Raw genomic sequence first — 15,414 nt, 5'->3', positions numbered from 1 at the left:
TGTTATATGCTGGGAACCTAGAGTTTGTGTTCCCGAGCCCCCAGTGCCATATGGAACTCAGGCCCCTCCTGAAACTTGATCTTCTCCCTCCAGTTCCACTCTTCAGACTATATTTGTGGATGTACAACACTGCCAGGTGGGAATGGTAGCACTTTACCCCAGAGGCAAGGGAGTGGAGAATCAGCCTAGTGCATATAGATGCTGTTCAGAGTAGAATAGGAACTGCACATGCTCACAGACCCCCTCCTAGCACCATGAATCTGAAACAACGGAATAATGAATTGGGATGGGGAAACCAAGCTGGGTCTTTGTCAGACTTGGCCATCTGAGTTGCTAACCTTTACTAATCTGGCTGTCCTTATATAGCTCACATTCTTACATCACTGACTTGTACTTGTCCCCTTCTCACATCTCTTTGTAACTCACTAACTTCTTTCTCACTGTGAAATAGATCAGATTTTTTTTTGTGGTAAGAATTCATTAATCTATAATCCCACTGATGGGAAAAAGTTAATAAGGATTTTAATAAAGGCACAACTCATTGCCCTTGCTATAGACAGCAAAAACATGACTCGCAGTGAGATCTAGAATGTAACAGACACTAATTCCTTAGGTGTCAGTTTGTCCTATGCAGTCTTGCCTCCTGAGTATTGGAAGAGCCTTTCTTTTCGTCCAGCCTCCGGAAACATCTAAGTGAGGAATATGAATCATTGCAAGCACTGCTGCTGAATTTGTCAAGGTACAGGAAATGTCATTTCTCTTAGTCATGGTTTTCAGTAACCTACAGCTGCCCAGACAAAACAGCACTCAAATACTTTGCAAAGTTCTCCTTTGGGGACAAACCTTCCCAACAGGGAGCCTAACGTCAGGCTCCTAAATCAATATTTAAGCCCCTAAATTAGTGAGGCCTGATTTTTCAACAGTGCCCAGGACCTGGTACCTCCCATTGACTTCAGTGGGTCCTGTTCAGTGCTCAGCACTCTTGAAGATCAGGTGCTAAATTCTTTCTCACTATAACTACAGTACACTCCCATTTATCAGAAACCTTATTATCCAGACCTCGGCATTATCCAGCTCCCTTCCTTGTCCCCCAGCATGACAGACATGTGAGGAGGAGGAGATGACTGGCCACAGAGGAAGCCATTTAGCAGTGAGGTGGCCAAAAGGCCCTCTTGCTTACCCAAACTCCTGATTAGCCAAATAAAATTCAGAGTCCCTTGCGCACGTTCACACACACTCCCTCGCCCCAGCTATTTGGATAACCGGGAGTATACTGTATATGGAAGAGCTTGTCTTCCCTGCCAAGCTAAGGGATGTTATAACTGGGGTGTTGCCCCTACCTAGCATCCCATTCACACACAAAACTCCTTTACTTGAGTGTGGTGATGCTTTTACCTGCCAGGGGATATGTGCTAACTTGAGTTATAGACACACGCCTCAGCTGCTAACACGATCACTCTGCAGTGTGGATACAATCTAGCAACATTCAAGTGCCATGAGTCCTCCCATGCCGTCCCACATTCCTGCTGCACACCCGGAGAGAACAGGCACTCTCCCAAGTCACTGGGCAGGATTTCCTGGCACACTGCAGCTCACTGCAGCACAAAGGACCCTGGGATGTGGCCCCAGGAGCCTTAGCGCCACCCGCAAGCAAGTGCAGTGCCACACGGACACAGCAGCGAGTTCAGTTTCACAGTGTGGCCGCTCTCACACCAGAGGAGTAAAGCGAGTGCAGAAGCTGGAGTGAAGACAGACCCCTGTCAGTGGAGTGACAACAGCCGTTAATCTGAGGCCTGAAGAAGGACGGTGGTGCCTAAGAATAGGTGCGGTGGTTTGAAAGCCTGGGCCTGGCACACTTTGCAAAAATGGAAGCTACACCTGGACTTTCCTTGGCAGTCTCCCACCCACGTCCTGACCGACCCTGCTCAAGATGGGAGCAAGGGATACTATGAACAAGATCAACTTTGATTTTTAAAAGAAAGAGGTTTGTGAACAACCAAACTATTAGAAACCAAAAATCATTGTAATCAAACAAACAAGGAGACGAAAACAGACTATTAGACTCTGGCGGGGCTCACTCCCCGCAGGTGCACTTCCTGTGGCTAGGTCTGGTAATTAGCTCTCGCTCTGTCTGGTGACCCCTTACAGCAGCTGCTCCCATGCTGAGTGCTCTCTCTCTCTCCCCCCCGGAGGTGGGCTGCTCCTCTGTTTGACTCAGTTTTGGCCAGCTCACTATACAGCCCCCCCTTTTTCAGTGTAACAAAGCCCCACCAGACGAGCGCTCTCAGACTGTCTTTTGTTCCAAGTCTCCAGTCCTGTGCCACTGTCCCAGTGGCTGGTAGGGGAGCCTGGGCCCACTTGCTATGCTGGGTTCCAGCGCAGGGAACCTACAACTAGCAACCTAGGTCTGCTCAGTCTCAGACCTGGTTGCTGTTTCCCTGGGCTCCTTCCTCCCCCACCTCTCTTTCTCCTTGCCTAGCTCTGAGTTTAGTCCCAGAGCTTCCTCAGCTCCCAATAGCTACTTCACCCCTCTAGGCCTCTTGAAAGGCTCCCTACTCCAGTGCAGGGCTGGGCCGAACCCCAGAGCCTCCTATTCCCTAGCCAACTCCCTTTCCCTGCAGGGAGAGCATGCAGACCTCCTGCTTGCTTCCATGTCCTGGCTTTATAACACTGTCCCAGCTCTCCCCCAGCTGGGCTTCAGCTTCAGCTAGTGTTATTAATGCCTGGGAGCCCGCCAGGCGCAGTATACAAGGTTGATTGGCCTCTTCTGGCCCACATTAGTCTTCTCAGGGCTTGTGTGAGGTGGGCACCCAACACATAGACTAATTCGCTCTTCATCAAGAATACATTAATTAGAGCACTCTGCTATTGTCTAAGTGCAACAATTATAATGTTATAAGTCATAACAAGTAGCAGTGGAGCGCACCTCTGAGAACTTCTAGTCCATCCATTGCCAATGCAGATACTAATAACAGGATTTATCAGATAATACCATAATAATAGATACCACACTTAATCACAGTCAGGGCTGCTGGCATCACATATCAAGGTTGCCCAAAATGTTCCTTATAAGACTCTGTTTTCAATTGCTTATAACTTTGCCAAATGTCAACAGTTTAGGCTGAAATTTTCCTGTCTGGGTAACTGCCTCAGACTGAATGATTCTGGAAAGTTTCAGCCAAAACCATTCAGCCATTTCCAAGAGGTGAGGGGGTAATATGTTATTTTCCCATGTTAAAAAATTCTGCTGACCTTTTCTTTGAGAAGCATTTCCATGTCTTAGAGCAAGGACTTGAAATTTGGCAGGGGAGTGGCTTTTGTGTCAGATATGTGCCTTTTGCCATCCCCATAAAAATCCGCCAAAATTTAGCCAAGTTACAAGCTGTTGAAAAATCTCAGTTCTCACATGCTCAGTAGACACTTGCTAGAGCTTAACAGCCAAATTCTGTCCACACTGATCATGCTCCAGCCCGGGGCTGAGCAGATCTGTGCCTGCAGTTGTAGCTCTGGCCTGCTGCAAGCTATGCTGGAGCTGGGTATCGGAATGGAGGGCAGGGAGCCTGTCTCTACTGTGGTCTTAGTACTCCCGCCCTGCTGTGTCCAGGCAGCGTGGAGAAGAAAGCTGCCCGGTTTGAATACAGAGGGGACAGGAGTCAGGCTGGGGTGTGGGACGCAGATGGGGACAAGAAGCCTGCAGGGAGGGACTGGAGGCTAGTGGTGGGAGGGAGATGGGACTGGCTGGACTAGGCAATTGGGGCAAAGGAGACTGTCTGTCCCGGCAAGGAAACTGGTATTAGCTACACAAGGAGACTGAAACAGGGAACCTGGGAGAGCCATGGGTTGGGGGGGACTCAGAGACAGTAGGAGACTGTGATGGAATGAGGAACCAGGGAGGAGACTAAGACTGGGAACCACTAGGACAGGGAAAAGAGGTGGGAGAGGAGGGTGGAGGGATCTGATGAGGAGCCAGCATGTGGAAGAAGAACTGGCACTGGGTGGGCACCACCACCACATCCTCCTTTGCCTTTGTTAAAATGCTTGAAATCTAAATGGAAACTTTCAAGACGGGTGGAATGAAACTTTTCATTTGATCTATTTTTTTCCAAATTTTCAATTTGCCAAATAAAAAAAAATCCCTTTTGGTGTGATCTGAAGCAAAATTGTTTTTGATTTTTCGGATTGCCAGCAAACCAAAACTCCATCATTTGCCCAGCTCCACAAAGTACTCAGAAAAGCAAGGTCGTAGGGGTCTCAAGCTGGGCGCCAAATATGAGTGGGTATTTTTGACCTTAATCTCTGTGCCTCAATTCTCCGTCTGTAACATGGAGATAATACAGAGGGGTTGTAAAAATAACTTCATTCATATTTCTGAAGCACTCAAGTACTACAGCAAAGATCATAGTAAAGCCCACAGTCTTCAGAGCAGGATTTGAATAGTGTGCAGTAAATAAGGCCTGGGGCCGTACATTGAACAATGAGGAGAAAACAAAATATTGACTAGCTGCTTATTAAGTGAGCACTGTCCATTCTGTGTATTGAATGAAGCAGCCGTCCTGCGGAAGAAAAAAATACTGTGATATCACGTTTGGCCTCCGCCTGTTCCTGGCCCTGCTAGGTGCTGGAGGACCAACTCTCGCTGGTTCTGCCTACAAGTGATCATGGGAGGCTGCTCGAGGTAACCCCTGGAGAGCTGAATTCACTGTTCTTCCCTTCCAGCAGGACTCATTCCTAGGGTGGCGTGCGCCAAGCAGTGAGGGTGTTAGGCCTCTGGCAGGGGGCAGCGAATGCCTGACACCCATCATAGTGTCAAAAAATGGATGGTCTAAAAACAAAATATTTTGATTTATATAGGCTGCCACAGAGCCTCATGGGAGTTGTATTTTGGATTTCTCATGACCCCATTCTCCTCTCTGGCCCAGTCTCCCAGGTGGGCTATATCTCCCAGGATGCACCATGGCCAGGGATTCCCATGGTAAAACTGCTTTCCCTCTCCAGGAGAGAAAAAGAACCAATTTTTTGACAAGGTGTAGTTCCACTGCTCCTGATACCATCCAAACCTGAAAGTGCCCGCCCTTCCTTAGCTCACATTGACACACCTTCCAGATACAAAGAGACAGGCAGGCAGCTTTGAGCTGGCTGTGTCCCACCATCTCTATGGGACTGGAATGGATCTTACCTTTTGTTTAATCACTCCTTTTGGAACCAGGGACACCACAAAAAGCTGTGACATAAAGGTCAGCAGCAAAACCAGGTTAGCACCTGGCCTCAAGCCCTGGGCTGTTGGGTAGTATCCTGCTGGTATTAGTGTCCTGTCCAGTTGGAATATACCCCAGGCATCCGTATGCAGAGTCTGATGATGCACATTCCACTTATCACTAATTTCTGGCATTTTATCCATTTCCAGGGTCTCCTGCAGGGTCGGAATGGAGGGCAAACCTAGTTAGGTTCCACAGTTTTGTCCTTGGCCTGCTCCTGTCCTAGCTCCTGCTCTCATCAGAAGCAAACCTGCCTGCTCTGCAGAGGCAGGGGGCTGATTTCCCAGAAGTTCGCCAGGATTGTTTGGGATGCAGGTGTCCCAAAGCTCCTTCAGCTCTGGTGAATCCCCACTTGATCTTGGCAGGTTGCTGCTTTCTCGCACCTTGCTCTGGGCAGGAGCATGGCTGGGTATCACTGTAAATGTGGGAAACAAACCCAACAAAGTACTCCTTTTAACACTCAGCTCCAGGAACTTCCCCAGCCTTTGTACTTCAATGGGCCAATCAGGTGATGTGATATAAACATGCTGCCTGAAAATGAGACATTTCTATTCAGATGTGCCTGTGAATCAAACAGGGCTTTATTCCAACTGGTACCGGAGACAGTTATCCTGTGTAGTATGTATTGTTGACATCTCTCTGACCTTCGCTACTCCAGGTGAAATTGCTCTCTCAATAACTTCTCCCTCTCTCTTGCTAGTTATTTCTCTTCAAACAAATCAACTCTCTGATGCAGTCTCTCTCTCTCTCTCTCTCTCTCTGACTTTCATGAGGCAGTCAGCTGAAGTAACACTTGAAAGAAAAGGGGGGAGAAAGGAGGTGGTACTGTATTTTCTGCTAATCACCAGTTCAATCAGAAATCTGGCAGCCTGGAAATGTCATGCATTTCCCGTAATATGTGTAGAAAGTACATTTCAAAATGGATTAGGGGGATTTTTTTCAGAAACTGGCAGATGAAGTAATCCTTTCTTCGCTCCAGCTCTGTGTATACTTTCCACACCATTTGTCTTCTGTGTGGGATTCTATTCCCCTCCCAAACGCCTGCCACTGCCCTTCCCCCACATATATATATATATAAATTGATTTTAATGCTGCCATTTGCACTGATGTTGTTAGGATTCTGTCGGTTCCTGTTATAAACCTCTCCTTTGGAGGGCTTGTAATGCAGCTATGAAACTCAATGTCCAAGAGATCAGCCAGAGAACACATTTTATTTGTAACTCTGTATATAATGTGGAGGTTACAGAAAAGAGATCCAGAAGTAGTTGCAGAGTTTTATTTTCTTTAAACAATCCCATAACTCAATAATGGCAGGTGCTGGCGCAGAGGGAATATTTCACTACAATTATCTTGGCCTCTGGGTATGTGGGGGTGTGCAAGGGGAATAATTTCTTGTGCACACTCCCCCATTGTAATAATAATCTCCTAGGAAGAGTTAACATGAAAAACAGTCCAGCACTTATCTGACAGAGAATACAGTGGGGCCAGATTTACAAGAGAGTTCAGCCCCAAGCAGCCCCCATTGTTCTCAGTAGGGGGCAGGAATGGAGGGGGATTCTCCTTTGTTCTACTAGGGAGCTACCTGGTGCTGAATCCTTCTAAAAATCTGCCAGCAACTGGTAGATAACTGCACCAATAATCTCTTAACTAAACCAGAAGCAGCAAGAGTGGGTGCCGCTCCCAGGTAAATTTGTGCACATTGGAGGGAGGGAGGGGAAGGCGAGAGCAGGACCCAGAGGGGTTGGAGCAGTTGCTGAGGCACCAGGGACTGGGAGGGGATGACAAAGAGCAGGGGCCCAACCTGGAGGGGCTGGAATGGCACCTAGGAGCAAGTAAGAACCTACAGGACCTTCTTTCTTAACCTGTAGCTAGCTGCCTCCCAGCTAACTCTCAGTACCTTCCCTACTCCCCGCTCCAAATCTGCTCCCCCATTTGCAGGGAGCTTCCACACAGAGAGACACAACTAAAATTGTCTACGTCAGCTGTAATAATTGCAAAGGAAACACATTGTGGAAGCTCCTGAATCTCCCTTCAACATGACAGGAATAAAGACTACACTACAGCTTAGCAAACCAAGGCTTCTCCCTAGTGGGCTGGTGAGGGGCCCACACACAGCAGGTGCCGGGAGACATTTCCTTAATAGCTGGGCTGACACAGCAATTTACCTCCCACTTGGGTAACACAATGTTACCTGAGCCTAGTGTTTTTGTTTCCTGCCCTTTATCTCATCCTTGCATAGAGAGGGGCTCTGGGTTTAACAGACTTCTAAAGCCAGAAAGGACTATTAGTCCGGCCTCCTGCATGTCACACAGTGACTCCTGCATGAAGCCCATAACTTCTGTGTGAGGTAGAGCGTAGTTTTAGAAAGACATCCAGTTTTGATTTAAAGACTGCAAATGATGGAGAAACTATCTCATCACTAGGCACATTGTTCCAATTGTTAATTGCCCACACTGTTAAAATACCACCCTTTATTTCTAGTCTGAATTTGTCTGGCTACATTAATTTTTATTTCTATTGCCCTGTGTGACATTACCTGATTAAAATATGACCATATAGAGCAGGGATCGGCAACCTTTGGCACTCAGCCCATCACGGAAATCCACTGACGGGCCGGAATGGTTTGTTTACCTGCAGCGTCAGCAGGTTTGGCCGATCGCAGCTCTCACTGGCCGCGGTTCACCGTTCCAGGCCAATGGGGGCTGTGGGAAGTGGCGGCTGTTCTTTAAAACCTGTAAACTAAACTACATTCAAAACTTCTTGATTTAAACAAAACCCTTTCATTAACTAGGTAGTTGCAGGAGACAATGCAGGCAGAAGCCCAGAAGCAGAGTGGGGGCTAGCCAGTTTATTGCGCTGAGTGCAGCATGTATGATTACCTGCCCTGTGGGTGGGTGGCATATGTGTGCAGTCGGTGCAAGGAGCTCCTGGCCCTCAGAGATCACGTACAGGCTTTGGAGGCCAGGGTGGCGGAACTGGAGGCGCTAAGAGGGGCAGAGAGGTATGTTGATGAGGCTTTCCGGGACACTGTAGAATTGTCCCACCTCCGCTCAGACAGCCCATGTGCTGTTGAGGAGGATGAAAGGCCCAGGGAAGCAGAGCAGTCAATGGGAGCAGAGGAAAACCTTCCCATAGTTGGGACCCTCCTTCCAGATGGTGTTGGAGTTGCCTCTCGCACTGAGGTTGCCTCTCCAGAGGAGGGAACCCCAGTCACTAGGAAAAGGCAGGTGTTAGTAATGCGAGATTCAATCATTAGAAACATAGATAGCTGGGTTTGTGATGACCGAGAGAACTGTATGGTGACTTGCCCGCCTGGTGCGAAGGTTGCAGATCTCTCAAGGCATCTGGACAGACTTATGTGTAGTGCTGGGGAGGAGCCGGTGGTCATGGTACATGTAGGTACCAATGACAGAGGAAAGGGTAGGAGAGATGTCCTGGAGGCCAAATTTAGGCTGCTAGGGAAGAGACTGAAATCCAGGACCTCTATGGTGGCATTCTCAGAAATGCTCCCAGTTCCACGCGCAGGGCCAGGTAGGCAAGCAGAGCTTCAGAGTCTCAATGTGTGGATGAGAGGATGGTGTAGAGAGGAGGGGTTTAGATTCATTAGGAACTGGGGAAACTTTTGAGATGGAGGGAGCCTATACAGGAGAGATGGGCTCCACCTAAACCAAAGTGGAACCAGACTCCTGGCACTTAACATTAAAAAGGTTGCAGAGCAGTTTTTAAACTAGATGGGGGAAAGCCGACTGCTGCAGAGGAGCACGTGGATCGGAGAGAGACTTCTCTTAGAGGAGAGTCTATTGATAGAGATTCTCTAGGTTATAGTCAGGAGGAGAGGATGGAAGAGGATAATGTAAGGGCCAGATCAGATGAGAAACATTCACATAAAGAATCGGACACATCAGAACAGGGCAGACAAATAAATAGTGACAAATTTTTTAAGTGCTTGTACACAAATGCTAGAAGTCTAAATAATAAGATGGGTGAACTAGAGTGCCTTGTGATAAAGGAGGATATTGATATAATAGGCATCACAGAAACCTGGTGGGCTGATAACAATCAATGGGACACAATCATTCCAGGGTACAAAATATATCAGAAGGACAGAACAGGTTGTGTGGGGCAGGGCTGGGGAAGTGGCACTATATGTGAAAGCAAATGTAGAATCAAATGAAGTAAAAAACTTAAGCGAATCCACATGTTCCATAGAATCTCTACGGATAGAAATTTCATGCTCTAATAAGAATATAACATTAGGGATCTATTATCGACCACCTGACCAGGACAGTGATAGTGATGATGAAATGCTAAGGAAAATTAGAGAGGCTATCAAAATTAAGAACCCAATAATCGTGGGGGATTTCAATTATCTCCATATTGACTGGGAACTTGTCACCTCAGGATGAAATGCAGAGACAAAATTTCTCGATATTTTAAATGACTGCTTCATGGAGCAGCTGGTACAGGAACCCAGAAGGGGAGAGGCAATTCTCGATTTAGTCCTGAGTGGAGCGCAGGAGCTGGTCCAAGAGGTAACTATAGCAGGACCGTTTGGAAATAGTGACCATAATACAACAGCATTCAACATCCCTGTGGTGGGAAGAACACCTCAACTGCCCAACACTGTGGCATTTAATTTCAAAATGGGGTACTATGCAAAAATGAGGGGGTTAGTTAAACAGAAATTAAAAGGTACAGGGACTAAAGTGAAATCCCTGCAAGCTGCATGGACGCTCTTTAAAGACACCATAATACAGTAAAAGAACTAAAAAAATGCCACCGTGGCTTAACAACCATGTAAAAGAAGCAGTGAGAGATAAAAGGGCATCTTTTAAAAAATGGAAGTCAAATCCTAGTGAGGTAAATAGAAAGGAGCATAAGCACTGCCAAATTAAGTGCAAGAGTGTAATAAGAAAAGTCAAAGAGGAGTTTGAAGTACAGCTAGCCAAAAACTCAAAAGGTAATAACAAAATGTTTTTTAAGTACATCAGAAGCAAGAAGCCTGCTAAACAACCAGTGGGACCCCTGGATGATCAAGATACAAAAGGAGCACTTAAAGACGATAGAGTCATTGCGGAGAAACTAAATGGATTCTTTGCTTCAGTCTTCACGGATGAGGATGTTAGGGAGATTCCCAAACCTGAGCCGGCTTTGGTAGGTGACGAATCTGAGGAACTGTCACAGATTGAAGTGTCACTAGAGGAGGTTTTGGAATTAATTGATAAACTTAACAGTAACACGTCAGTGGGACCAGATGGCATTCACCCAAGAGTTTTGAAAGAACTCAAATGTGAAGTTGCGGAACTAATAACTATGGTTTGTAATCTGTCCTTTAAATTGGCTTCTGTACCCAATGACTGGAAGTTAGCTAGTGTAACACTAATATTTAAAAAGGGCTCTAGAGGTGATCCCGGCAATTACAGACAAGTAAGTCTAACGTCAGTACCAGGCAAATTAGTTGAAACAATAATAAAGAATAAAATTGTCAGACACATAGAAGAACATAAATTGTTGGGCAAAAGTCAACATGGTTTCTGTAAAGGGAAATTGTGTCTTACTAATCTATTAGAGTTCTTTGAAGGGGTCAACAAGCATGTGGACAAGGGGGATCCAGTGGACATAGTGTACTTAGATTTCCAGAAAGCCTTTGACAAGGTCCCTCACCAAAGGCTCTTGCGTAAATTAAGTTGTCATGGGATAAAAGGGACAGTCTTTTCATGGATTGAGAACTGGTTAAAAGACAGGGAACAAAAGGTAGGAATAAATGGTAAATTCTCAGAATGGAGAGGGGTAACTAGTGGTGTTCCCCAAGGGTCAATCCTAGGACCAATCCTATTCAACTTATTCATAAATGATCTGGAGAAAGGGGTAAAAAGTGAGGTGGCAAAGTTTGCAGATGATACTAAACTGCTCAAGATAGTTAAGACCAAAGCAGACTGTGAAGAACTTCAAAAAGATCTCACAAAACTAAGTGATTGGGCAACAAAATGGCAAATGAAATTTAATGTGGATAAATGTAAAGTAATGCCTATTGGAAAAAATAACCCCAACTATACATACAATATTATGGGGGCTAATTTAGCTACTACGAGTCAGGAAAAAGATCTTGGAGTCATCGTGGATAGTTCTCTAAAGATGTCCAAGCAGTGTGCAGAGGCAGTGAAAAAAGCAAACAGGATGTTAGGAATCATTAATAAGGGTGTAGAGAATAAGATGGAGAATATATTATTGCCCTTATATAAATTGATGGTACTCCCACATCTTGAATACTGCGTACAGATCTCAAAAAACATATACTGGCACTAGAAAAGGTTCAGAGAAGGGCAACTAAAATTATTAGGGATTTGGAACGGGTTCCATATGAGGAGAGATTAAAGAGGCTAGGACTCTTCAGCTTGGAAAAGAGGAGAGCTAAGGGGGGCTATGATAGAGGTATATAAAATCATGAGTGATGTGGAGAAAGTAGATAAGGAAAAGTTATTTACTTATTCCCATAATACAAAAACTAGGGGCCACCAAATGAAATTAATGGGCAGCAGGTTTAAAACAAATAAAAGGAAGTTCTTCACACAGCGCACAGTCAACTTGTGGAACTCCTTGCCTGAGGAGGTTGTGAAGGCTAGGACTATAACAGGGTTTAAGAGAGAGCTAAATAAATTCATGGAGGTTAAGTCCATTAATGGCTGTTAGCCAGGATGGATAAGGAATGGTGTCCCTAGCCTCTGTTTGTCAGAGGGTGGAGATGGATGGCAGGAGAGAGATCACTTGATCATTACCTGTTAGGTTCACTCCCTCTGGGGCACCTGGCATTGGCCACTGTCGGTAGACAGGATACTGGGCTACATGGACCTTTGGCCTGACCCAGTATAGCCATCCTTATGTTCTTGTGTTCCCTCAGCCCGCGCCACTTCCCGCAGCCCCAATTGGCCAGGAACAGCAAACCGCAGCTAGTGGGACTTTGATCAGCCAAACCTGTGGACGCTGCAGGTAAACAAACCGTCCTGGCCTGCCAACGGATTTCCCTGATGGGCCGCGTGCCAAAGATTGCCAATCTCTGATATAGATCGTTGTTGCAAACACTGCTATATATTTGCAACAAATCTTGTACAAAGGTTGTCAAGTAAGGTGTCTATGGAAAGGTTATGATTTGATGACTACGATTATGCTATTTGTATGCATGTATTATTTTTGTATTTGAACTATGAGTATTGGCTCTATACCTGGATTTCAAATATTTTCTCCTGGAGTACCACCCACAAGGTATTTAGCCTGCACATCTTGAAGGGACTATTCAAATTAAGTGGCTCATCAAGCAGCATTTAACTCACAATGGAAGACGCCCATCTACACTGAATGGACTGTCCTGTAAATGTGCTGTTTGAGGTATAGATAATGACTTCTACTGTGACTAAGCGGAATCATGCATGGACATGTAACTTGCCCATGTAACTCCAAACACCATCTTGTCATTATCAGAGGGGTAGCTGTGTTATTCTGTATCCACAAAAACAACGAGAAGTCCAGTGGCACCTGAAAGACTTAACAGATTTATTTGGGCATAAGCTTTCGTGGGTTAAAAACCCACTTCTTCAGATGCATCTTTTTACCCATGAAAGCTTATGCCCAGTTAAATCTATTAGTCTTTAAGGTGCGTCCTTCATCTTGTCACCTGCTATTTTCCACTAGCTGTGCTGAGGGCTTTGTTTGAAATAATGGGTTTCCCTCCACATGGCAGAAGCTATAAAAGGCCCTGAAAACATCTCCATTTTGCCTCTTTCCTGCTCAAACCTCTGGACTATGGACTTATACTAATGGGAGCATCTAACCAAGGGATCGATGACTTTCCAATAATTTGAAAGCAACCAGAGACTTGACGTAAGCCAGCAATTTATTCCATCACTGCTCCAAGCCTGATTCAAGAACTTTGCCATTGTTGTATGTATTTGATTCCTTTAACCAATTTTAACTCTCACCTTTCTTTCTTTTTATAAATACACCTTTAGATTTTAGATGCTAAAAGACTGGCAGCAGCATGATTTTGGGGTAAGATCTGAGTTGTATATTGACCTGGAGCTGGGGCTGGTCCTTTGGGATCAGAAGAATCTTTTATTTGATGAAACTGGTTTTAAAGAACCACTTATCTCTCAGTCTAAGACTGAAATGCCTAAGGAAACTGCTGTTTTGACTTCTTCTTAGCCAGTGTGGTGAAATAAGTTTATGGAGGAGATGGTATGATAGGATACCGGGCTTAGTCAATAGGTTAATTAAGTGCCACACTGGTAAATAGTACAATGGGTCAATGATATATTTAACCTTTTTAACCTTTTTCTCTGAGAGAGTCTTTGAGAGTCTGGCGGGGTTCAGCTGACCGCCATATTTGGGGTCGGGGAAGAATTTTTCTCCAGGGTAGATTGGCTGTGGCCTGGAGGTTTTTTTTTTCCTCTCAAGCATGGGGCAGGGGGGCGCCTAATGGAGTGGGAGATCGGCTAATGTGGCCTGCATCTTGCAGGAGGTCAGACTAGATGATCATATTGGTCCCTTCTGATCTATGATTCTATGATTCTATGAAATAGAAGTTTACTTTTGTTGCTGGTTTCGTATATCTCACGGGAGAATAACCTCTAGTTTTGGGGTGTATCTGCCCTATTTCTCAGCAGTTTGTCCTGAATTTGGTATTCTCAATTGTGATCCATGGAGGCACAATTTGAATCCAGATCTGCTGGCATCATAAGCTATATCCCTAGGTCAACAAGTCACTTGCCCAGGCCATCTCCCTGAACCTTAAGGTTTTAATATGTATTTCCCAACTCAACTTTCTGAGATTCTTTGAACCTACCATCTTCACAGCCACCACAGGATTTTCTACAAAAGTTTCTTTTTTTTTTCTTTTTTTTAAGGAAGCAAAGAGTCTATTACCTGGAAATTATCTCTGTGAATGCTGTGCAGCGTTAGCCTGAGAATTATCCAAGCCCAGATGCAGTGATACCATGCATCCAACTTGTACAATGCTTGTACTGGGTATATTAGCAGTGAACTTCACAGTCTGTTACCAAATGAAAGGCATCCATTCCCAGACACATGTATACATCTTCCTAGCAAACATGCCCTTCCTCTGGGAAAAGAGGATGCATTTTTAAAGCAACTCAAGGCAGACTGCATGGGACGGATAACATGCAAGGCAGATAAGCAGGTAGCAGTAACTGTAGCTGTCCCCAATGCTAGCCCAGTGATAGCAGTGCTGCTAGCTCACTAAACTCCAGAGACCAATCACATCACTTGCACCAGTTCTTAATTGACTGGGCTCTGCTGCTTTGAAGAAACCAGAGTCCAAAGTTATTCTGAACACAAATCACCCTTGTACTGCCTCAGTAGCCTTGGATCAGACTGCATCCTTGTGTTTACTTCAGTCCTGAGAAGGGCAGCCCACAGACAGCTGGACCTTTATGGCAAAATCCTATAGAATTCAATAAGGATGAAATCAACATAATTAAATACGTAATCAAGTTCTATGGAAATTATTCCAAACAACTACACTCTGAGGGAATAACCTCCTTTCTCTACTTTTAAACCATCCTTTGGAATGCCATAGGAGGGATAGAATCCTCTATTACATTTTATAAGATGGTTAGAAAACATATAGAAAGACTATCATTTTCTGTTAAGTTCTATGGGACATTTCCATGCAACCAGGATAGGAGGAGCGGGGGGGTGTGTGGAAATTAACTATCTTTGATCTAAGTTGATCAGTTTTTCATTTTGCCAGTGCTAATTGAAAGACACTAGAAGAATATGAATTATCCACTTAAAGCTACAGGATGTCTGCAAACCAACTCTATTACCTACTTCAGTCGCAACACTTTTCAAACAGACTTTTTTGGACATCACATAAAACAGTCTCTTACCCCTACCATTTACATTTAAATATCACAGCAAATAAATTATGGAAGTAATTGGAGCGGAATTTACTGTTTCAATCAAAAATTCTCTTTTCGTGCAATGCTCATTATGCATCTTGCATGCTGGCATTACCGAGTCAGAAAATTCCAGACAATGGTTTTGTTTCACTGTGTTGTCTGCTCTGCCTATTGCATGTTTTGAAGCAGAAAGCTCAGTCCTTATCCAAAATGAAAGTTAGCTACTGATTAGAATTCAAGGAATT

This window comes from Mauremys reevesii, linkage group 5 (assembly GCF_016161935.1).
Source record: "Mauremys reevesii isolate NIE-2019 linkage group 5, ASM1616193v1, whole genome shotgun sequence".
In the NCBI taxonomy this organism is placed as follows: domain Eukaryota; kingdom Metazoa; phylum Chordata; order Testudines; family Geoemydidae; genus Mauremys; species Mauremys reevesii.
This window is presented reverse-complemented; position numbering follows the sequence as displayed.